The following is a 24,460-nucleotide window of genomic DNA, read 5'->3' on the forward strand; positions in this document are numbered from 1 at the left end:
ACATTAATGTGAAGGAGCGCATCTGCACCCCTAACATCGAACTGTTAGCCGTTAGTCTGCGTCCATACTATCTCCCGAGGGAATTTACCTGTGCTGTTGCCATTGTTGTTTACACACCGCCGTCAGCTGATGCCGATACAGCATGTGACGTCATCAACTCAGTCTCTGCTAAAATACTCACACAACATCCAAATGCCTTCTTGCAATCTCTGGGGATTTTAATCATGCCTCTCTCTCTACAACCCTCCCGACTTTTCACCAATTTGTCATGTGCCCTACCAGAGACAATAAAACACTGGATTCACTGTATGCAAACATACAGGATGAATACAGATCCACAGCCCTCCTTCCCCTTGGTAGGTCAGACCATAACCTGGTTCTACTTAGTCCCACCTACACATCCATTGTTCAGTGGCAACCGGTAACCACGAGGACAGTCAGGAGGTGGTCTCAGGAAACCAATGAGCTCCTGCAAGGGTGTTTTGAGGCTACAGACTGGGATGTGCTCTGTGAACCCCATGGGAATAACATTGAGTCCATGACGGACTGTATAACTGACTACATCTCCTTCTGTGTCTATAATGTGGTACCTACTAGGGAGGTGAGATGCTTTGCAAACAATAAACCCTGGATCACCAGGGATTTAAAATGTCTGCTAAATAAAAAGAAGAAGGCATTCAGGGACGGTGACAGTGAGTTGCTGAAGAGTGTACAGAGGGAGTTGAGGGTGAGGCTGAGAGAAAACAAGGAGGCATACAGGAGGAAGCTGGAGAGCAAGCTCCAACAGAACAACATAAGGGATGTGTGGCACGGTATGAAAACCATAACCGGCTTCAAGGTGAAAGGAAATCAGGCAGAAGGTAGTCAGGAAAGGGCCAATGAGATGAACGTGTTCTTCAATAGGTTCAGCACGAGGCCTTTGGCTACCTCCCCGGCCCCTGATAGCCACACAGACCCTACATCCTCCCCCCTCACAAAGCCCCCCCCCCCCCCCCTCCCCGCAAGTTACCTGGACGGCACCCACTGCCCCCCCAACATGCTCTGACCCCCACCGTGTCCCACCCCTACCCCACACTTCTCTGGCCTGTCTGTCTGTCTCCAGTAGCCAGGTGAGAATGCAGCTCGAGAACAAGGCAGCAGGTCCAGATGGCATCAGCCCCAGGGTTTTGAAAGCCTGCGCAGGTCAGCTATGTGGCATTCTACAGCATCTTTTCAACCTCAGCCTCAGCCAGGGGAGGGTGCCAGTGCTGTGGAAAACATCCTGCCTTGTTCCGGTCCCCAAGAAACCCTCTCCCTCTGCCCTCAATGACTACAGACCAGTTGCCCTAACATCGCACATCATGAAGGTACTTGAGAGGCTGGTCTTGGCCCACCTGAGACCACAGGTGACCAGCTACCTGGACCCATTGCAGTTTGCATACTGCCCAAGGGTAGAGGGTGAGGACGCCATCATCTACCTACTCCACAGAGCCCACTCTCACCTAGACAAGTCTGATAGCACTGTGAGGATTATGTTTTTTGATTTTTCAAGTGCTTTTAACACCATACAGCCAGTACTGCTACGTGAGAAGCTGGAGCTGATGCAGGTAGACACCACCACAACATCATGGATCATGGATTACCTGACTGACAGACCACAGTTTGTGAGGCTGGGGAGGTCTGTGTCTGAGCGGGTGGTCAGTGGCATAGGAGCGCCGCAGGGGACTGTGCTGTCCCCTTTCCTCTTCACACTATACACCTCAGACTTCCAGTATAACTCTGAGGCTTGTCACTTACAGAAGTTCTCAGACGATACTGCGGTAGTAGGGTGTATCAGTGGTGGAGAGGAGACAGAATACAGGATGCTGGTGGATAACTCTGTTGCAGGGAGTGGGAAGAACCACCTGGTGTTAAATGTAACAAAGACCAAGGAAATGGTGGTGGACTTTAGGAGGGACAGGCCTGAGCTAAGCACCATCTCTATCCTTGGGGATGAGGTGCAGGTGGTGGAGTGCTATAAATACTTGGGGGTGCACATGAACAATAAACTGGACTGGAAGCACCACACAGAGGCCGTTTACAAGAAGGGTCAGAGCAGACTCTACTTCTTTTTAATGGTTGTAGCAAAATGTTATCCATGTTTTATCAGACTGTTGTGGCAAGTGCCATTTTCTTTGCAGCCGTCTGTTGGGGCAGCAGCATCAGGGCTTGTGACTGTAAAAAGCTTAACAAGCTGATTAGGAGGGCTGGCTCTGTGCTGGGGACTACTGTGGAGCCCCTGGAGGTGGTGATGGGGAGAAGGATGATACAGAAACTGTTGAACATTATGGACAATAACATGCATCCCTTACACAATCTCGTGTGTGAACAAAAGAGTGTTTTTAGTGGGAGGCTACGGCAGATAAGCTGCAAAAAGGACAGATTTAAAAATACTTTTTTACCAATTTTGCAATTGCACTTTGTAACGACTCCCCTTTAAGTAAGGACAGAAGACATTTAAACTTTTAAACTTTAGCCTGAGTTGCATATATCATATATCAAACTGTATTGTGGGCTCATGTTTTTTTGTATGGGTGAGATATGTATGTATATATGTGTTGTGTTGTGTGTTTGTATGTATGCTGGCTGCTGGAACACCTAAATTTCCCTGCTGGGATGAATAAAGTATATCTTTTCTTTATCTTATCTTATCAAGGAGCAGTGGTTTGTTTTCAAAGAGTAAGAGCCATGTGTGGAAAGGAGAAGTATGTTAGAAGTATGTTACAGAGAGTGAGAATTTGTGTTGTCTAGGACAGGGGCAGAATGTGTGTGAAACTGTGACACACAGTTGATCTGTCTTCCTGCAAAAGATGTGAACAGGAACCCTTCAAATCAAACATACCTGACTCAGTTTATCCAGATGGGGCCTCAGCCTGGTCCCCACAACACCTCCCTTGGCTTTCATCAGGGCAGTAAGCTTTGGTGTAGAGTGGTCAAGTTTGGACATGAAGCTTTGCTCTAGAGAAATTGTAGTTATTCTCCGAAACTCCTCCTTGATCTGAAATGACAAGGATTCAGAAGTATGACATTAGTTAATGGCAAAACAGTGAAAAATGAATTCTGCAGGCGTTTTGAATGCAGGTAAGGGTGAAAAGCACCAAGCAGCCACTTCTTAAAATGATCAACTTGGAGAAAGGCAAACATTTGGCCTGTAGTTTTAACTTTGAGAGAGAAGTCTGTTCAAAGGTTACTAATGTTCATGCATTGATACAGGAATACTACACAATATATTTCCATAAATACATTATTGTTACAGCCTTAAAGGAACAGGTAACATTATAAAGGGTATAAAAATTAATCTACCTCAGATTCGTAAAACAGAGCAGGCCATCTCTCTGAAGTCATCCGCCGCTGGACAGCCCAGCTCTCCTGACTCCCTCTGGTCACCTCTTGTCCCAGCCAGCTAAATACAAAAACTGTTCTGCCTCCTGTTAATGAACGCAATTTTATAAGGGTAAAAGATACACCGCACCGCCATGTTAACAGTTGAGAGATGATGTTTTGAGGTGAAAGCTCAGAGAAAACAACTAAAAAAATGAAAAACTTTGGTATAGCACCGTGTTATATTCGCGCTACGCGTGACAGTACATGAGACAAAAACAACAGCTCTGAAAAAGATATAGTATCTCGCAAATTAACCCGCACGGTGTGTGACTCCGGTGGAGTGAACGGGCTTCTAACAGGATAGCTAGCATCAAACATTCATCTGTACAGTGATATTCTACACAAACCTTGGAGTGTAGACCTGTTTCTCCCTCATTTTGTGTGGCCAGAAGTTTAATAAGTCACACCTGTTGTAAAGTCATAAGTCATAAAGCTGTTACTTACCTGAGAGATTCCGGAGATATTCACAACTCTGTCTGCCAACGGACGTCTGCGCGGTACTTTCGTTTGTCCCAAGGCGCATGCGCTGATTCAAACGCACTCTAAAATTGTGTTGTAAAATTTACTCAGTATTTTAGTGTTTCTAGCAGGGACTAAAAAACATTTAAATGGTATGAGAAAATCCATAATAAGACTTACTCCTTCCACACAGTCATTTTAAATACATGAATAAATTGTGTACATACATGTAATTTTACTTGACAAAATCTAATTCCCGCTGAAACATAACATTTTATTGTAGACATTAGGACAGTTCAATTAGTATATTTTACTACACCACCAAGTTCGTTTTCTCAGTGTAACTTCAATAACAGCAGCCTGTTGTGCGTAACACTGGTCTCCTGGGTTAGCATCTTCTTTTCAAAGGTGTTAAATACAGACACCGTCACAATCACCACAGTTTTTGCCAGTTTTGGTAAATCATAATGTGTGTACCAACTTCAGTTCTTTGCATTTTCTCCTCCCAGTATTTTGCACGTTAGGGCAGAAACGCCCCATATTGCATATTCATTAAGGCAAATGTACTAAAATTGAAATGAAGAAACGCAGGCCGTAACAAGGCATCTGTGGACAAATCCTCTCAAATGTGAATGGCCCGTGAGCAGAAGCAGGTGAAGAGCAGGCCATATCTTTTATGTTGTTTCATTCCCTCTGTAGTGACAAAAGGGCAGAAGCAGTCCATTATGCAGTATGTGAAAGGGGGAGAGTGCTCGACGCGCTCTTCAGGTCATTCTTTGGCCCTCTGTAGGTCTCCTAAGTCTACGGCAAGTCACACAGTGATGGATGTGTGATGAAACTGCTCCGTGTATTCCAGGAATCCAAAAGCCACTGGATCTGATTTTGTTTGTGGTAAAGTCTTTTCCCTGATGCTTCGTCTTTTCGTGGTTGTGAGCTATTATCAACTTTGTCACATGATCCTTATGACAATAGGGTACTTGAATGAGTCAGAGAGAGAAGAATGTCGGAGTCTTCCTCCCACCTTGAGAACACCATCTGTTTTTTAGAAAGATGTCAAGGTGATGCAGTTTGTTGTGACGTGATAGTTGACTTCCTTTTTTCAACAGCTTGATTTCTTTTTCATATGCATGACTCTGCAGGTCTTTAATAATAACATGTTCAGCCTTTTCATGCTCACTTACTGTGACAGGATTGTCTGATCTGATTTTCTGAGCAGAAGAATGGCCACTGCCTTGATTGCTTGGGACCATGATGAGACCTAGGACGGACAGTCAGCAAGACTTATCTGTTCTGTGGTCATTGCTTGCAGCGTTTGTGCTCTTCTGGATCTCCTATGTTTAAGTCAAGAGCAACATCCTCTTTTGTCTGTATTTCCTTTTCCCATAGAACGAGGGACCATTGAACCAGTCGGATGTGAGTAGCTCATTCACAGTCTGTCCCCGAGATGCGCCATCTGCTGGATTCCCGTCTGTAGGAACATAAAACCATTGTTGTAGTGTTGTGCTAGGTGAATCTTCTGGACCCGGTTGGTGATGAAGGTGTGAAATTGCGTGCATCATTATTTATGTAGCCCAAGACTACCTTTGAATCTGTCCAAAAGTAAACCTTTCCTTCTGTATAACAAAGCTCCTCTCTGAGCATATTGCTGATCTTGACTGAGACCACTGCTGCAGCTAATTCCAGCCTTGGTATTGTAGTCAACTTTGTAGTACAAAAAAACATATCCGCTGGTGCTCCCATCTGAAAAAATTGTGCTGCTCTGTTTCTTCTTTTCTTCCAAAAGTGGAAGGAATGTAGCAGCGGGCTATCTTTATTTTCTCAAGGTTGGCAAAGTCACGCTGCTAACTCTCTCACAGTGGCTTCAGCTGTTCTGGCAGGGGGTCGTCCCAGCCAGTACCTTGGTGGCACATTTCCTATAAGATCCTTTTTCCATTGATAACATAAGGTGCGAGGAAGCCAAGAAGGTCATATATTGAGGCAATAGTAGACAAATATTAAGGCAACAGTAGACAATATGCCCCTTCGTGTCACTGGTTGGGCCTTTAAGCAGTCCCTCCAGGATGTCGCAGACTTTCTTGGGGATTTTTGCTGCCTATAATGCCTGATTTTGCGGCAACTTTTCAAGAAAATTGCAATGCAAGTTGCAATGTTTTTAGATGTTTTTTTGCAATTAAATTGCGGCAGCAAGTGAAAATTGTGACACTAGTTGCGATTTTTTTAATGTAAAAAAATCTAGACTTTTTAATATTTAACTATTTTCTTACACACACTTCAATGTGATTGAGTGATGCCTAGATTTTTAACCTGAGGAGAGCCATTAGCTTTGGGAAGTTACCTATTCCTCTGCCTCACTCAGTGATGTCTCTCTCTCTCTCACGCACAAACACAAACACACTCACAATCACACTCTTCATCTGATTTCATTACACATCCAAATTAATATTTTGCCTTAAGCTTTTAAACCAATTTAAAAATTTTAAGACTAACTACTTTCATGAATACACGAACGGACACATACATGCACGAGCGCGCACACACACACACCGTTTGTAATCGCAATCAGACAAGCTCTATCCATGCTTCTTTATTTAATTCGCCTTGCTTCTTTCAGCACTTGCAATCGATTCGGATGCCGATTCAGCCTCTGTCACTGTGATTTGTCTTGTATGTTGTATGTCCACGCGTTTCAGTCATTCTCCTGGTGTGTGTTACGGTAGATCGTTGACTTTCGTTTGTGTTCCACCACAATATTGCACAGGGTGCAAAAAAGTATAGTTTATTAACATTTATAAGACTTTATAAGGAAATATAAATCCTTATAAAGATTAATAAATACTTCATTATGCACTTATGAAGAGCTAATAAAGTCCTCTGCAGGTACTGGATCTAAAGTGGGAACACTACTTATAAAGGTTAATAAAGGTTGTTTTTAACCCATGTTACTGTAAATAAAGTGTTGAAGGTGGACACACATCAGAAGACTAGGACACCTTGAGCCCAAGGTCTGAATACCAGTCAAGAGGAATACAGTGTGCACATGAAATAAAACAAACATTTGAAGTGTCTAATCCCAGTCTTTTTCGTTGGGGTTCAATCCAGGTGTGTGTTTCTGTTTAATCTGTGCTCTATGAAGTAGCGAAGGAAGTTCTTCCTTAGAAGAAACAGTCTTCTTAGTCCCACTTGAGGTCTCGAAGGTTGGGCTCACTATCCAGTTAGCTGCTCACAGTTCTATGGTGGATGCTCTTGTTGATGGATGGTCTTCTGGATGAGCCCAAAATCCGCCTTTTACCAAAACCTGACCTACAGACAGGTCACACCACCCCTATAAAGATAAACATGCACGTCAGCATCAACACAGGCTTCATCTCAATTTAAGCACTTAACATTTAACACCAAGTATTAAAATAACATCTGTTTTTAGTCACAATTTTCCATTAGCTCTGTTGTACTACAAGAAAGGTTAAAGATTTTCTTCATCAATTTACTGTTGAGCTTTTCATTGATAAGACAACATAGGACACTTTACTGTAATAACTGTACTATGAAACACTTTCCAACCAATCAGGTGAGACTCCCAGCATTCCTAGCTGGCTGATCTGAGACCTGTTGTTTGCCTGCCAGCCATATATTCCTGCTTAGCCCAGCATCTGTGCTGAGAACATGCGTGTTAGTTTAAATCCAACTCTTCTGTCCTGAATGAGGGTACAAACATCCAAAGTGTTCAGTGGTAGGTTGAAAAAACAACACAATGTTGGCTGTTGATCAAAGCTGGATCCGCTAGCCGTTAAGCTAGCGTTAGCCTCGATGCTAACAGGTATATTGAAAAATGCCTAGTCCTGTGCAATTAGCGTTGCCGCGATGCTAACAAGCTACATGTAAAATGTCATATGCCAATGCTAATCAGTTAGCGTTTGTGTTGTGAAAAATGTAGTATTTATTCAGGCTTTTTGTGATCTGTAAGAGCAAAAGTTTGACACCATGAAGGGTGAAAGTAGCTTAGCCACAGTATGTAAATGAGTAAGGAATAGTTTAATGCAAGTTACGATGAAAGTTTTTTCCTCTTTTGTTAATTTCACTCTCTTTTGTGGAGTCTCTCACACAGAACTTCAGTGTTTCATAGTACAGTTATTACAGTAAAGTGTCCTATGTTGTCTTATCAATAAAAAGCTCAACAGTAAATTGATGAAGAAAATCTTTAACCTTTTTTGTAGTACAACAGAGCTAATGGAAAATTGTGAATAAAAACAGATGTTATTTTAATACTTGGTGTTAAATGTAAAGTGCTTATACAATACAAGGTTTATTTAGTCCTCCAGACCAACCCGTGAGAACTAAGATTGAGAAAGGAGAGAGGAAATCAAAGAGTTTACATTTAGACAACGTAGATAACACACTTTCATACAAGCTAATTAGCATAACAATTTCCGCGTGTCATCGCTAATTTACATACATAAACAAAGCAATAAAACTCACACATACCTCGTAGGCTGCTTATTATCTAAGAGGGGCTAATCCTTCTTTACTCTCCTTAAGTTTATCTTTTTATGTGTGTTAACTTCTTAAGTTTTATTCCGCTCTTCATCCTGTGTCACGTCTGTCAAGGTGCGTCGGCAAAACTGCTACGTGCGGAACAATCAATAATAATTAGTTCCGCCTCAATGACTGCAGAACGGAACTACAATAATAAAAGGTTGGACAAAGAAAAAACTAAACATGAGAGGCAGTTACAGCGGATTTTGGGCTCATCCAGAAGACCATCCACCGATAAGAGCATCCACCATAGAACTGTGAGCAGCTAACTGGATAGTGAGCCCAACCTTTGAGACCTCAAGTGGGATTAAGAAGACTGTTTCTTCTAAGGAAGAACTTCCTTCGCTACTTCATAGAGCAGAAGCACAGATTAAACAGAAACACACACCTCGATTGAACCCCAATTTAAAAGACTGGGATTAGACACTTCAAATGTTTGTTTTATTTCATGTGCACACTTTATTAATTACGTTGTTCATTGCATTAGTAAATTGTATATTGTAATCGTGACCTGCAATATTTGTGTTCCTTACATACAAAGCTTGAAAATGTATTCCTGTGTGCGTCTCTTGACTGGTATTCAGACCTTGGGCTCAAGGTGTCCTAGTCTTCTGATGTTTGTCCACCTTCAACACTTTATTTACAGTAACATGGGTTAAAAGCAACTATGCTTTTTCCCTGAATTTGATCAGACATGTTGGTAGCTGTGACACACCAAATGTTTTCATAATGTTGTTTACAGTTAACGTTAAAGATAATACTTGTATTTGTAGTAGCATTTTTTCAAAAACTGTTTGAGTGGAAGTTCAATAGACCCCCTTTTTGTTTCTGCGTTTACTTGAAAGTTGGACCCTGTTCCCACTGAGCTGTTAATAAGTGCATAATAAAGTATTTATTAATCTTTATAAGATTTATATTTCCTTACAAAGTCTTATAAATGTTAATAAACATCTTATTAATGTTTATGGCGGTATATAAACTGTTAAGTTTATAATAAGAGCCTATAAGTGTCTTATAAGACATAATAAAGGTTTTAATTATGCCTCTATTAACACTTATATAGTCTTATTTGTGTTAATAAGAATCTAATAAGGTCTTGTAATGTCTTATAAGTGACTTATTACCTATTAATTACAGCTTATTACAAGCACCTTAATATAAAGTGTTACCCTATTTTGATTAGTCAAATTTGCAGAAAAGTTGCGGTGATTGGACAAAATTGCAAGGTCGCCCAGAATTTGCGGGGATTGGTTGAATTTGCGTTAATTGTTACGATCGCAACTTCCTGGAGGGACTGTTTAAGGTGTTACTGAATCTGAAGCTATCAGTCTCTATGCTAAATTGAATTCCTACACTGTAAACCCGGATAAGTTCACAGTACTCAAAACCTTTGTGGAAACTGATTACCTCGAAATGTTTAAGTTAGTTAACTCAATATTGCTAAGTAAGAGTTCACATAAAAATATCACTATATTGTAACTTAAAAGTTTGTTTCATTATTGTTTTATGCAAGTTTGCTGTACTTAAAAATATAGAATTCAATTATTACAAATTTTGATTTACAGTACTTAAACGTACTGCTTAACATATATTACATTTTTAGTTTGTCCACACTTAATTACATGAATTTACCAGAACTTAGATGAACATAATCTAAAAACTCAAAAACCATAATTGTGATAAACTTATTCTTTCAGAAATAATATTTAATTTATTTAAATTCAAACTACTTATAAAACACAAACATAAAACTTTTGCTGTGCAATTAAAAGTTTTTTTATTTAGTCAAACATGACTGAATATATAACAATTTTATAAAAACACAGATCAGGAGTGTCTAGCCCTATGTGTCATGGAGGTCAAAGTGTATTCAGTTTTTGATTTCAAAGACTCAGGGAATATCACATTTTTGTCCTGTGCCTTGATTACTGAAATTACCTCATTTGTAATAAAAAAATTAAATACCTGCACAGACACAGCAAGATTTGACACCCCTGCTCAAGCTTAAAATGAACAGTGCACTAAAAACAATTCGTTTTTGTGTATGTTTATGAGGGAATTTAGCAAGTTGTGTGTGTGTATGTGTGTTCAAGAGTGTGATTTTATGTGAATATGTGCATCTAAAAACATGTCAAAAACAAATAGAGAACTCTGAAATGTGTTTCTTGAAGTGCTTAGCCAAGTTTTTTTTAATTTTTTTAAATAACTATATAATTAGGCTTACGTTTGTAAATATGTCTTTTAACACACATTTCCTGGAAATAAAAATATAAACGAAGAGGAAAATGAAAATCAACATTTACAAAGTACCTGCTCTGCAAAACTTAATACTTTCTTTTTTAAACAGTGATATGAAGTTGACAACAAATGTTTTCACAATGCAAAGTAACCTGAAAACAAAATATCGGGTTCATTAAAAATAATTAAATAAATAACTTGGACACCAAGTATTCCCTAAAAAAGACCTGAAAAAAATGAAAGCCCAGGAGTGTGGTGATGATTTAGTGATTACCTCTCTCTGCCTGTGTAACTCTGTACTTCTCTAAGAAGATTACTCTGAGGCGGTCTCCAACCACAGGATCAAGCCCAATTCACACATACTCCGTGCGCGCCGCAGTCCGTCAGCGCCGCGGACTACGTTGTACTTAGCTTCCACTCTAGTCAATCATTGTGTTTACACAGGGCGCGCTGCGGTCCGTCTCCGGAGCGTGCCACCAACGGCACTGCGCTCTGCTCCGTTTCAAATACGCAGCGAGTCTATTTTCACCGGAGTACGCTCCAGTTACGCGTCAAGCTGGACAGAATATAACAGCTCGGACAGGAATTCACACAAGGAAACGCACAGAACATCCGGTCAATGACAAAGCAACATGTTGTTTGCATGTTTTTCTCTTTATTCCCGCGGGATCTTGTAGTTCTCCTGTGATGTGTCATGGGTGCGCTGACGTCCCAGAAACGGATCCAGTGTGAATGGGCGCGAGCCGTCCGATGGAGCAAAACCGTGGCGCTGACGGACCGCGGCGCGCACAGAGTATGTGTGAATTGCGGGTCATTGTTGACCACCCTGCCGATAAAGTGGTCAAACGGATGATCATCTTGGCAGTGTGGTTTCTGTTATTATTCGAACAATCCCTCGTCCTGTTGTATGAACCATTTTAAGTGAGCGACTTGAGGAACTTGGGTAGTTCTGTCAGTAGGACAAAACTTACCAACTTAAACAACAAACAAACTCTGAAACGACAGTGCACAGAAATATTCTGGTGCATTAACGCCTTTGCACACAGACTGCAACTCAGCCTACTCTTTACTCAAAAGGTAGTTTTTCAGACGCAGTACACAGGGTTTCGGGGGCTTACCATCGTCAAGCCCCATTATCACTTTCTGGATGACAGTGAAAGTGTGTGCAAGTCTACTGGGGTAGTCCAAATGCAGTGCGTAACAACCCAAATAGCAGTGCAAATGCATCTGCAAACCTGGTGATGTCACTCATTACAACTTCATCCTCCACCACAACAGCACAGCTCTCTGGGGTAAGATGGACTGAACTTGAAGAGCTCCCTGAGACCACCATGAGAAGGGCAATTGGCGTCTGTTTGATGTCTGGCTCAGTCAACTCCTCTGTCTGGAATATATAGAAGTCTGAAATGTATACTGTAAGGAACTAGATGATTGCATTCATATTAGATTCAAACTTCACAGAAAAATATAAAAATTGTCAAGGATACATGCAAGTATTTTACATGGACACAAGTCCAGGTATATCAACAGCTTCCCCTGTATATTTAGAGACCATATTAGCATTATTAGCATATACTTGCATTAGCAAGAAACAACTCCAGTTGTGATTGATTGATCTGAATATTAATCTGTATTTTAAAGTTCAAGTATTCTTATACTGTAGACAGTAAGCAAGAGCACAATCATGATTTTATCTCATTTATTTTACAAAAGAGTATTTTTTAAGTTACTGATGAACACCTGAACTAATTTACCCCTTAAATAAAAAAGCGAAAAACATTGGAAAAAAGGCAACATGACTCCATTGATAAATCAATACATTTGTTGAATGTACTAATACTTACATTCCAAGACTTGAAGAAGTCTGGCTCTTCCTGTTAGGTGGGGGTTGTTTCTGCTGTATAAATCCAATGAAGAAATCGTGAAACAGACTGTAGATTATAACACCATTTAATCGGCCCGAGGTCAGACAACTTCACCAAACACGCATGCTTACAAATCGCTGACTGACAAAGTAACAGTGTTCACAGTGCTGCTTGTTGACAACATATAGTTGGCTCTTACACAAATAAAGATCTGCTACAATTTAGGTGTTTCACCATTTAAGTTTACAGCTTCAGACATCCAAAAGTAGGAGTGCTAACAGGTGGTAGACAGACTTGAATAATACATTTCACAAAGTTACCAAGATGAATTAATTTTGTGAACATCCCATCATTTACCAATATCTTTAAAGATAAAGATAAACTTTATTGATCCCCCGTGGGGGAAATTTGTGCATTACAGCAGCTCAAGAAAACGGGACGGGAATATAATTATTAAAAATAAAAATAGAAGTTAAAAATCAAATCAAACATATTTACAAAAAATACAATAATGGAAAATTACACAGTAACTACACTGGAAAGAGTTATTGTTATTAAAATAAACACACACAGTGTGTAGCATGAGGTGGTGATGCTGTTAAAGAGTCTGATTAAACAGTCTGACGGCAGATGGGATGAAAGACCTGCGGTAGCGCTCTGTCTTGCAGGGTGGGTGTCTCAGTCTGCTGCTGAAGGAGCTGCTCAGGGCCCCCACAGTGTCATGCAGGGGGTGAGAGGGGTTGTCCATGATGGATGTCAGCTTCACTAACATCCTCCTCTCACCCACCTCCTCTACAGAGTCCAGAGGACAGTCCAAGACAGAACTGGCCCTCCTGACCAGTCTGTTCAGTCTCTTCCTGTCTCTCTCTGTGCTCCCTTCTCCCCAGCAGACCACTGCATAGAAAAGTGCAGACGCCACCACAGTGTCATAAAAAGTCTGTAGCAGAGTCCTGCACAATCCAAAGGACCTCAGTCGCCTCAGCAGGTGTAGTCGACATTGGCCCTTCTTGTACAGGACGTCGGTGTTGTGTGACCAGTCCAGTTTGTTGTTGAGGTGAACACCCAGGTATTTGTACGTCTCCACCCTCTCGATGTCCAAGCCCTGGATGTTCACCGGTGCAGCTTCCTGCGGAAGTCAATCACCATCTCCTTTGTCTTGCTGGCGTTGAGCTGAAGGTGGTTGAGCTCACTCCAGTCGACAAAGTCCATGATGACCTGCCTGTACTCCTGTTCGCTCCCCTTAGACACACACCCCACGATGGCTGTGTCATCGGAGAACTTCTGCAGGTGGCAGCTCCCAGAGTTGTAACAGAAGTCTGAGGTGTACAGGGTGAAGAGAAAAGGGGAGAGAACTGTCCCCTGCGGGGCCCCTGTACTGCAGACCACCATGTCAGACTCACAGTCCTGAAGCCTCACGTGGTCTGTTGGTGAGGTAGTCCGTTGTCCATGCAGCCAGGTGACAGTCCACTCCCGCCCTCTCTAGCTTCCCCCTGAGCAGTGCAGGCTGGATGGTGTTAAAGGCACTGGAGAAGGAGGAAGAGGGGGTTGTTGGGGGGGCGTCTGTGGAGGAGGAGGAGAGGGCTGTTGAGGGGGGTGGCAGGGTACTCAGATGGAGTGTCTGGGAAGCGGGCTGGTCTGCGCTCTGGTGGGTGGGGGTGGGGTTGGGAGCAGAATCAAATCTATTGAAGAACAGATTCAGTTAATTTGCCCACTCCCTGTCTCCTGCTTCAGGGCCCCTCCCACGACCTCTGCTGTGACCTGAGATGTTATTCAGGCCCCTCCAAACTTCTCTTGCATTTTTCTGTTTTAATTGCTCCTCCATCTTTGCCTGGTAGCTGGCTTTCCCCTCCTTGATTTTTTTCTTGAGCTCCTTCTGCACCCTCCTCAGCTCCTCTCTATCTCCAGATCTAAAAACCCTCTTCTTTTCATTGAGCAGGGTTTTCAGCTCAGGGGTCACCCAGGGTTTGTTGTTGGAGAAACACCATATTTTTTTGGTGGGTACAGTGTTCTCAACACAGAAGTTTATGTAGTCTGTGATACAGTGGGTTAAGCCGTCGATGTCCTCCCCATGTGGGCTGCACAGCACCTCCCAGTCGGTGGTGTCGAAGCAGTCCTGCAGCGCCTCAGTGGCCTCCTTAAACCACTTCTTCACATACCTGGTTGTGGGGGGTTGTTTTTTCACCATAGGTATGTAAATGGGCTGCAGTCTCACCAGGTTGTGGTCTGAGCGGCCCGGGGGGAGGGGTGATGATCTGTATGCATCCTTGGTGTTTGCATACTGGTATGGCAGTCAACATACTGAGTGAAAGTAGGGAGAGTGGCAGACAGGGAAGCGTGATTAAAGTCTCCTGAGATGAGAATAAGAGACTGGGGGTGCGATGTCTGTAGCTGAGACACTACACTGTGGATGAGTTCGCAGGCTGCAGCAGCGTCTGCCGAGGGGGGGATGTAAACAGTCACCGAGATCACGTGTGAAAACTCCCTCGGCAGGTAATATGGCCGAATGCTTACAGCCAGCAGCTCCACATCCTTAGTGCAGCACTGTTCTTTAACGGTGATGTGCCCAGAGTTACACCACCTCTCATTCACATACATCGCTATTCCCCCGCCTTTCTTCTTACCGCTCTCCCTCGCGCTCCGGTCCGCTCTGATGGGGTGGAAGCCGTCCAAAGTTACGAGCATGTCCGGAGTGAGTTCATTCAGCCATGTCTCCGTGAACTTCATGATGCTACACTCTCGGTACTCCCTCTGAAGCCGGGTGAGCGCCGTCAGCTCCTCCATCTTATTAGGGAGAGATCTTACATTCCCCGTAATTAAAGACGGCACGGATGGTTTGTACCGTCTTTTCTTTTCCCGACACTTCACTCCGGCTCTGCATCCCCTTCTCTTCCTCCGTAGTTCTGCGGGGATGGATGTATCCGAGATTGGCACAGCGCAACCAGCTGTTCACGGGTGTAAACAATGGAGCCATGACTGAATGAGTCTCCCGCGGAAGTTTTAAAGAGTCCACAGAGAAAGAAAAACAACACCAATACTCCAAAAAGAAGAATGTCCATGTTTGTTGTTTGGAGTTGGAGTTACTCGCAAAGTTACAGCTACAAAAAGTCAATATTAACAAAATAAACTAAAAAACAATAACGAGGGGGGTCAGAGCTGCTGTAACAAGCAGCCACCCAGAGCGGCGCCGGATACGGAATGTTGATCATGTGAGAAGATGATCATTTAGACTTGTGCCACCGTACTTTGCAGAGCAGTCGAACACAACACACAGTTTTTCAGGTTTTTTAGGGTGGTATATGCCATGATGGGGAATGTACCACCTGGCTCGCTTCTGACTCTCTCTCTAAGGCTCTGAAGTGCCCACGTTCAGAGTCCCCACGTGTGCCTAGTCTGATCTGAATAGGGGCCTTATGAGCATCAGATGGTAAACCAAATACAATTTCTTCTGTTTTCTTTGCATTGATCTCTAGAGCGTGTTTATCACTCAACATAACCATTTTGTTCACAGCATGTTGGTGCAGTCCAGGGTCGTCAGAGTTACTTAACAGAGAAATCAGAGCTGTATCGTCAGAGTACTTCAGAGTGTACTGATTTTGTGAATAAGACCGACAGTCATCTGTATAAAAAGTGAAAAGCACAGGTGAGCTCACACAACCCTGGGGAGCTCCAACATTAGTCGTGATAGCAGATGAAAGGGTGTTATTCACCTTCACAAACTGGACTCTGTTGTTGAGAAAAGAAGCATACCAAAGGGGTCAAGTAGGGATTCAGATTTTTTCAAATCATTTTTGACACTAAGATGTCGAAAACAAACTCGAACTAGCAAAGTTGTCCCGTACTGTGCTTAAGCACAATTGTCCCCCCTCCCCATTCCCCTGCTGGCCTGCACTGTTCCAGGACCAACCGGGCCTGAGCACGGTCATTTCTTGTACATAACATCGTAATACAACACACATGCATGGCTTTATGTTATTATGAAGCGTGCTTAGTTTACAAGACAGTAGGACTGAAAAAAAATTTAATGAAGCAAGGGGCTATTGGGTCCGTGTCCGCTCATCAGAGAACAACACAGAGACAATGACAGCTACTTTACTGACTTTATGGCTTATTTTGAGTTACTTTAGTCAGATCTTGTAGTTCTCCTGTGATGTGCGCTCCGCTGCGCTGACGTCCCAGAAACGGATCAAGTGTGAATGGGCGCGAGCCGTCCGACGGACGTGGCGCTGACGGACCACGGCGCGCACGGAGTATGTTTGAATTGGGGATAAGCCGCGCCCCTCGCTGCCGCCAACGAATCTTGGACTATTGGCTATATCCGAATCTCCGGAGCCCAAAAAAATTGTATTCGGGAAAGCCCTAATGATAAATCATCAGTAGCTAGACATTTGAGTAGTTACAATCACACTGAGCGACTTACATTACACGGGCATAGAAGTTGTAAATATGCCACGCAGAGGTGGGGACAGCGACAGAATCTTTCTGCAGAGAGAAACTGTTTGGATTCATTTTTTAGATACCCTCATTCTGAATGGTTTAAATGTGTCAAGGTTGTAGAAAAACAAATGCAGAATTTACTAAACATATTTATTTTAAACAAAAAGGCAGAAGACAAACAAAAACGTACGATTCAAAATGTCCAACAAAAAGCCACAAAGATCAAAAACTAAGGGAGCCACGAGGAAACACACAGGAGCACGAGGAAACACTTACATCTGACATGGACTGACAACCAACAACTAACAGCAACATACGACAATGATCTGACACAGAAGGGAACACTGAGACTGAATAGACAGGGTAATCAAACACAGGCGAGACCAACCAGACACAGGTGAGGACAATCCGAGCAATCAAGACTGGGGGGAAACTCACAGAGGCAGGAGGAAAATTCAAGAAACACTGAAGACAGCTGGAAAATAAATCATGAAACCTTGAAGACACAGAAACTCAAGAATGTAACATCAAGGACCTTCAGGTGGACGGCCTGGAGGCAGGGCACATAGCCAGGACAGTTCAGGACGACAGCCATGAGGCCAACCAACCACAGACAACAGTTCAGGAGGGCGGACAGGAGTCCGACCAAACACGGAGAACAGTTCTGGTGGGGAAACTGAAGTGGGCAGGGCCTCCCACAGAGACACAGGAGTGCAACTGCAAAATAAATCATCAAACATTGAAGACACTGAAACTCAAGAATGTAACATCCAGACACACTAAAACATAAAGAAACACAAGGATAATAGATTACAAAATAAAACAGGAAACACTAAAGATTAAACTAGGAAACACACTAGGGAAACAAACAACACTAAGATAAACAACAACAAGGAAACCTAAACTTTGAAAGAAACAAAATACTAAACCAGATCAAATCATGACAAAATTAGGTTTTTAAGTTTCATTTATTTGTTTTTTGTAAACTGATCACATATATTTATTTACCTGCTGTAAGACTTGTATTTATGTTTTTTGTTTTTGTGTGTATTTATATCCGATATGTACCTCGAGTTAAAGAAACTCATATAATGTAAATGTACTACTTGGGTTTTGAAAGAGGTATGGTAGTGACTCCTGCTATGGCAAGCCCTTTTAACATTAAACCAGTCCGGCTGACAAATAGCAATTTTAGTTTTTTTGTTTTTACTTTAGGAACCCTAACCCTATTTCAACATGTCGAAATGTAATTTTGACATATTGAAATGTTAATTCAAGATATCTGTAAAACCATTTTTACATGTTACAAATACATTTCGACATGTTCAAATTGATTTGCAGATATCAGTAATTAATCTTTCACTAGTAAGAATAAAGATTACAGATATCTACAATTGAATTTCCACATGTTGAAAAGGGATTGTTACTAGTGGAAATGTAATTTCCCATTACAAATATCAACAATTATCAAACCATTTTGGATATGTGTAATTGCAGATATCTACAATGACATTTTTACATTTGGGAATCTTCTTTGATATCAACAATTCAATTTCGACTAGTTAAAAAGAAAATTGTAGATATCTCTAATATAATTGTAACACGTAAGAATATAATTACAGATATCAAGAATTGCATTCCAGATATCTGAAATTCAGTTCTTGATATCTGTAATTACATTCTTACGTGTAATAATTCCAGGTCAAGTTATCAATAATGTAATTTTGATTTGTAAGAATTGCATTTTAGATATCTATAATTAATTTATGATAACTGTAATGGAAGAACAATTGTAGATATCATGAATGAACTTTGCCACTAGCAGTGTTTCCCCTACCATTATATTGGGGGGGCGGCCCGTAGTCCGTAATCAGGGAAAGAAGTCATTTAAGGATACCTTTCCGATAGAAAAGGACAGCTGTCATTAAAAGTAACCCATGAACACCAAGATTCTTTCAAGTGTTTGTGTTGGTGTGGAAATGTTCATTGTAGATATCTGTAACTTAATAACAACTTGTCAGGTTGTGCCATTGACTTCAAATTCAAATTGAATTACCGATATCTGTATTTCAATTTTTAAGGGTAGGTTTTTTTACGTTTCTGATGGTTTATTTCTTTAAAGCAAGCAAACAAAAGAACTAAGCTTCTCTTGTGCTGGTAAAAAAAAAACTTTAGGCCCACCAAGGTGCATGCTGGTCCTCTACCTGCATCTTACCTATATAAACTTAAGTGCCCAGAATGTTACCCAAATACCGACACATGAATTATAATTATGCAAAACTTAATTAACTAAACAAATAACCATCAAAAGAAAATGTTATCAAAAATATATTCTAAATAAAGAAAACATTTAGAATAAGTAAAACTACCCAATATTAGTAAACTAAGTACCAAACTAAATTGTAATAACAAATACATTTCTCCTACACATATATAAAAATATTACATTGCGGTAATAATAATACATTTTGAAGCGATATTTAGTATTTTCCAGAGAGTTACTGTAACATCTTTTACATCAACAAATTCAGTGTAATCTCTAGATTTATATGATATCAATGTTGTTGCGCTGGCATAAATCTAAGCTCACTAATCTTGTTTTATATACAACAATATATTGCAGTGTTAGAAGAATTAAAGTTAACTCAGAACTGAGAAGAAATATTACAGCCTAATTTTAATGTCATGGCTACAAGTGTGTCAGAAACATATACCAAAAGGCAAAGAAATGTACTTATTCTAAACTACTTAAATGTTATTTTATGTTAATCATTAATGCCAGTATACTTTTTGAGACAAGAACCTCACCAGTAAAATCACTTTTAGAAAGTAAAAGCCTAAGAACATGAATTATAGCAAGTTCAAAAGTAAAACAATAATGTTGAAATGCTATAAATGCCTGAAAGGTGCAGCAGGCCATGCATAGCAGCAGGTCGTTCCCACCAACATTCCCGGGGAACCTACAAGCTATAAGAGCTAAGGAGCTCCCAGGAAAATGTGTCGTTAGTAACTAAGATTTACAGATGGCAACAAACAGTAGTAAGATGTGAATGCACAAAGAAGAGAGGGAGAGATAGGAGCTCAAGGTGCCCGTTCCATCTGTAGTCTAAGCCTACAGCAGTATAACTCGGAGTTAACTTGTAAGATTTATCAAAAAGGAATGTTTTAAGCTTACTCTTAAAAGTACAGTGTGTCTGCCTCCCGGACCCTGACTGGTAGATGATTCCAAAGGAGAGGAGCCTGATAACTGAGGGCTTTACCTCCCATAGTACAGTATTGGAAGTATTGGAAGTTAGACTGTAGCCACTAGCAGGCATTCTGGGAGCCTAATGTTCTCAAAGGATAGTACGGCACTAGTAGCTCCTTAAGATAAGATGGTGCCTGGCCATTAAGAGCTTTCTTAGTGAGAAGAAGGATCTTGAATTCTATTCTAGCTTTTATAGGGAGCCAGTGCAGAGAAGCCAACAAAGGAGTAATGTGGTCCCTCTTCCTAATTCTAGTCAGTACACGAGCTGCAGCGTTCTGGACTAGTTGAAGAGTCTTTAGAGACTTACCAGAGCACCCTGACAAAAGAGAATTACAATAATCCAACCTGGAGGTAACAAATGCATGAACTAGTTTTTCTGCATCATTTTGCAACAGGATATTCCTGATCTTGGATATATTACGAAGGTGAAAATAGGCTGTTCTTGAAATTTGAGTTAAAGGACATATCTTCTAGGCTGATGTCATTAAGGACAGTCATATCAATAGAAAAAGTCTCTCTGAGGTTTTTAGGGCCAAGCACAATAACTTCAGTCTTTTCTGATTTAAGTAGCAAAACATTTCTGGTCATCCAGGTCCTAACGTCCTTAAGGCATGCTTTCATTTTACATAACTGACTGGTGTCATCAGGCTTCACTGATACGTACATATAGCTTGGATGTAAGTCCATAGTGTTTTAGACTTAAATTTATTCCATACATTGCTAGATTATTCACATATGATGTTTTCATAGTCACATCTCATAATGAGGTGACAAAGACTGGGCAATAAGAGGGCACAAATGTAAAAAAAAAAGAATTCTAGCTAGGCATAACAATTTCTCATCCTCTACTCAGAGCTCTCACTTGCCTTCATTTCCAGTCATATATTAATAAATACATTAATTAATCCTCTAAATTAGGCCTACATTTTATTCTATGCTAAAACAGCTGGGAACCCTGGGCATGTGGTAGGAAACTTGGTGGTGTAATCATGTTTTTTCCACTACATTAATTATAGTACTTTGACAATACTACTAGCTATTATTAGGAAATACAATTTTTAAGTGGCCCTTAACCCCAAATTTTTCTCGCTGCTTCGGTGGAAGTGTATGAATGGGATTAGTTACTTCTGATGGATGATGTTACATAACTATCAGTGTGTGAATGTGTGGGTGTGACCTGCAGTGTAAAAGCACTTTGAGTAGTCGGAAGACAAGAAAAGCGTGATATAAGCTCAAGTCCATTTACCATTTACATGTAATGACATTTGTATGGTCATTTTAAAGGTCCCATATGATGCTTTTTCTGGTTTTATATGCTCTTTAGTGTGTTTTCCAAGTGTCCTGTGCATGTTTAGGCACATCTATTTGCAAAAATTCAAAGTCCGCGGAAACACGGCTTCTCCTACGTCCTCCTGTTAGCTGTAGCATTAGCTGCATGTAACGCTCGGTTCTAGCCCCCCTCGATAAAAATTTGTCAGTCCGACGTCATTGTCAGTGTGAGATCACTGATCTAAGCCCATTGGCTCGTTGTGGCAAGCCCTGCAGCTCATGTTGCACGCCCACGATATGCCGCAGCCTGCGGTAGCACAGTAGTGCTAAGGTGCTAATGTTTATGCTCCCCTCGGACGGAGCCAGTGGCTGCATTCCCAATATGGTAAAAGAGGCGGGACATTTCCGAGAACCGTGCTGAGCAACTGACCAATAACGACAGAGCGGATCGGCGGACCAATCAGGGTAGACTTGGCCCACGTGGGGCTCTGCAGTGGGGGCTCAACAGAGCGTAGCTGACGGACTCAGAGCGTAGAGGGAGCAAGGAGGAGCAGTACATGAAAACAGACACTTTTTTCGGACTTTAGCTATTGTGAACGTACAAAAGTAGGTACATAGATTAAATATATGAACCCTAAAAAGGGCATAATATGGGCTCTTTAAGTGTCTTGCCCAAGGACACATCGGACATGTTGCCCAGCTGGGGATCGAACCCTCGACCTTCCGGTTGAGTTGCAACGACTCTACCAGCTGAGCCACAGCCACCCAAAGACACAGAAACTTAGACTTATAATCTATATAACGTATCCATTTTGGCTTACAATGTAGACATTGATGTTGACATTGATGTCTAAAGCTTGTTCTAAATGATAAAAAGGAGTAATATATCTGTATAACTGCTCGTCTTTGTTTATGAAATAGTAGCCATGTGCAGTATTGCAGAAAACTGACGATGAATCGAGATGCATCGTTATATCAAATCGACATTAAGTTGTTGACTGCATAAAACCAGAAAAAGCATAATATGGGACCTTTAACACAAAATTGCTCCCGCCGCTTCAGTGGTGGTGTATGAATGGGATTAGTTACTTCTGATGGATGATACTACATAGCGATCACTACCATCAGGGTGTGAAAGGGTGGGTGTGACCTGCAGTGTAAAAGCGCTTTGAGTAGTCGGAAGACTAGAAAAGCGATATATCAAGTCCATTTACCAAGTCCATGTTCAGTTTATAAGACCAGAGAATGTTGAATTGCTAACGCTGAAAGCACCCTGTTTACTTTAATGAATGTTTCACATTAAGACCGGGTTGATAACCTCCGGGTTGTTAGCACCATTACCACATTCATTGTATTGTTGTTTGTTGATTGACATTTTGGGTAATAAACCTTTAAACATTGTTAAATAACCGTACGTTTCTCATATTTTGTCAGGCCTTAAGAGTCGGGTCGTGACAGCCACCAAGTGGTGGGAAGCGGTATTGTAACTGAGCATCTCATTGATATCTCTCTGGTCAATTGATAAACTATGCAGTCCCACAGGTGCAAAACTGAAGGTTTTTTGCGGCCATCTAGGTGGCGCTCGCAGCCCACACCCCATGGTCAAGAATCACTGCATTATAAAGATGGATAAATCCTTTATTATGCACTTATTAACAGTTAATAAAGCTCCTTCGCAGCTACTGGATCTAAAGTGGGAACAGTGTCTTATAAAGATGAATAAATCCTTTGTTATGCACTTATTAACAGTTCAGTGTGGACAGGGTCCAGATGAGTAAATATTTAAAATAAATCATTGATAAAAGAGGGATGTGGAGTTTTTCATATTTCACAACTTTCAAGTAAACAGAATCAAAAAGGATGTCTATTTAACCTTCCAATCAAACAGTTTTTTGGAAAAAACAAATGCTATTACAAATAACTTTATTTGTAATAGCATTTTTCAACTTATTTTCTTTAACGTTAACTGTAAACAACATTATGAAAACATTTGGTGTGTCATAGCTACCACCATATATTATCAAATTCCGAGAAAAAGCATAGTTGTATGTAATGCTTGTTACTGTAAATAGTTGGAAATAGCGTGTTAAGAGTAGACCAACATCAGAAGACTAGAACACCTGGAGCCCAACATCTGAATACCAGTAAAGAGGCACACACAGGAATACATTTGCAAACTTTGTATGTAAGGAACACAAATATTGCCATGGTCAATATTACAATATATAATTTACCCAATGAAAATAACAACTCAAGTAAAAAAGTGTACCAAGAAACAAAAAAAACCTTCGCAGTGTCTTAAGTCCAGTCTTTTTCGTCAAGACCCAATCCAGATGTGTGTTTCTTTTTAATCTGTGCTTCCGCACTATGAAGTAGTGAAGGAAGTTCATCCTGCACTTATTGAGCACTTCAAGTCTGTCTTTACACATCATGGAATACCAAAGTGGTACGATTGGACAACGGACCACAATTTGCCTGTGTCAAAGTTTGCACAAGAGTGGTTTTTCAGCCATGTCACACCCAGCCCACAAAAAACCCCATAGAGACACAGGAAAGCTGAGTGGGCTTTAACGACTATATAAAATCTCCACAAAAAATCCCACAATCCCTACTTGGCCCTCATGACATACCGCTCTGCTCCTCTGGCTAATTGATACAATTCCACTTAACTTGTAATGGAAGGAAAATCAGAACCCCCTTCCATTCATTCATTTCCCAGGACATCCAGACATAGTAAATGTAAACAGAGCTGAACAGAAATGCAGACAAAAACAGAAGCAGAACTTGGATCAAAGACACAGAAAAACACGTAGCACCTGCAAACTGGCAATCATTTGTCGGTTAAAGTTGTGCTGGTGAGAGGCACAGTACTATTTACAACAGAATAATACCCACACTAAATTGGAGGGTTTGGATAATCTACTCCATGCAGTAATGGTTTATCTTTGAAAATATATTGTTTTGTTATACCTGTATGGTATATGTATTTACAAGAGCAAATTTTTTTGACTGTACA

The 24,460-nt window shown here is 41.1% G+C and overlaps 1 protein-coding gene across 2 annotated transcripts in view; it reads left to right on the forward strand.

Annotated features, from left to right (window-relative positions):
• Positions 1 to 24,460, forward strand: part of dnajc12 (DnaJ (Hsp40) homolog, subfamily C, member 12) — a 97,064-nt gene that overhangs the window by 9,921 nt on the left and 62,683 nt on the right. The window lies entirely within an intron of this gene.

The sequence above is a fragment of the Labrus mixtus genome, chromosome 6, assembly GCF_963584025.1.
Source record: "Labrus mixtus chromosome 6, fLabMix1.1, whole genome shotgun sequence".
Taxonomy (NCBI): domain Eukaryota; kingdom Metazoa; phylum Chordata; class Actinopteri; order Labriformes; family Labridae; genus Labrus; species Labrus mixtus.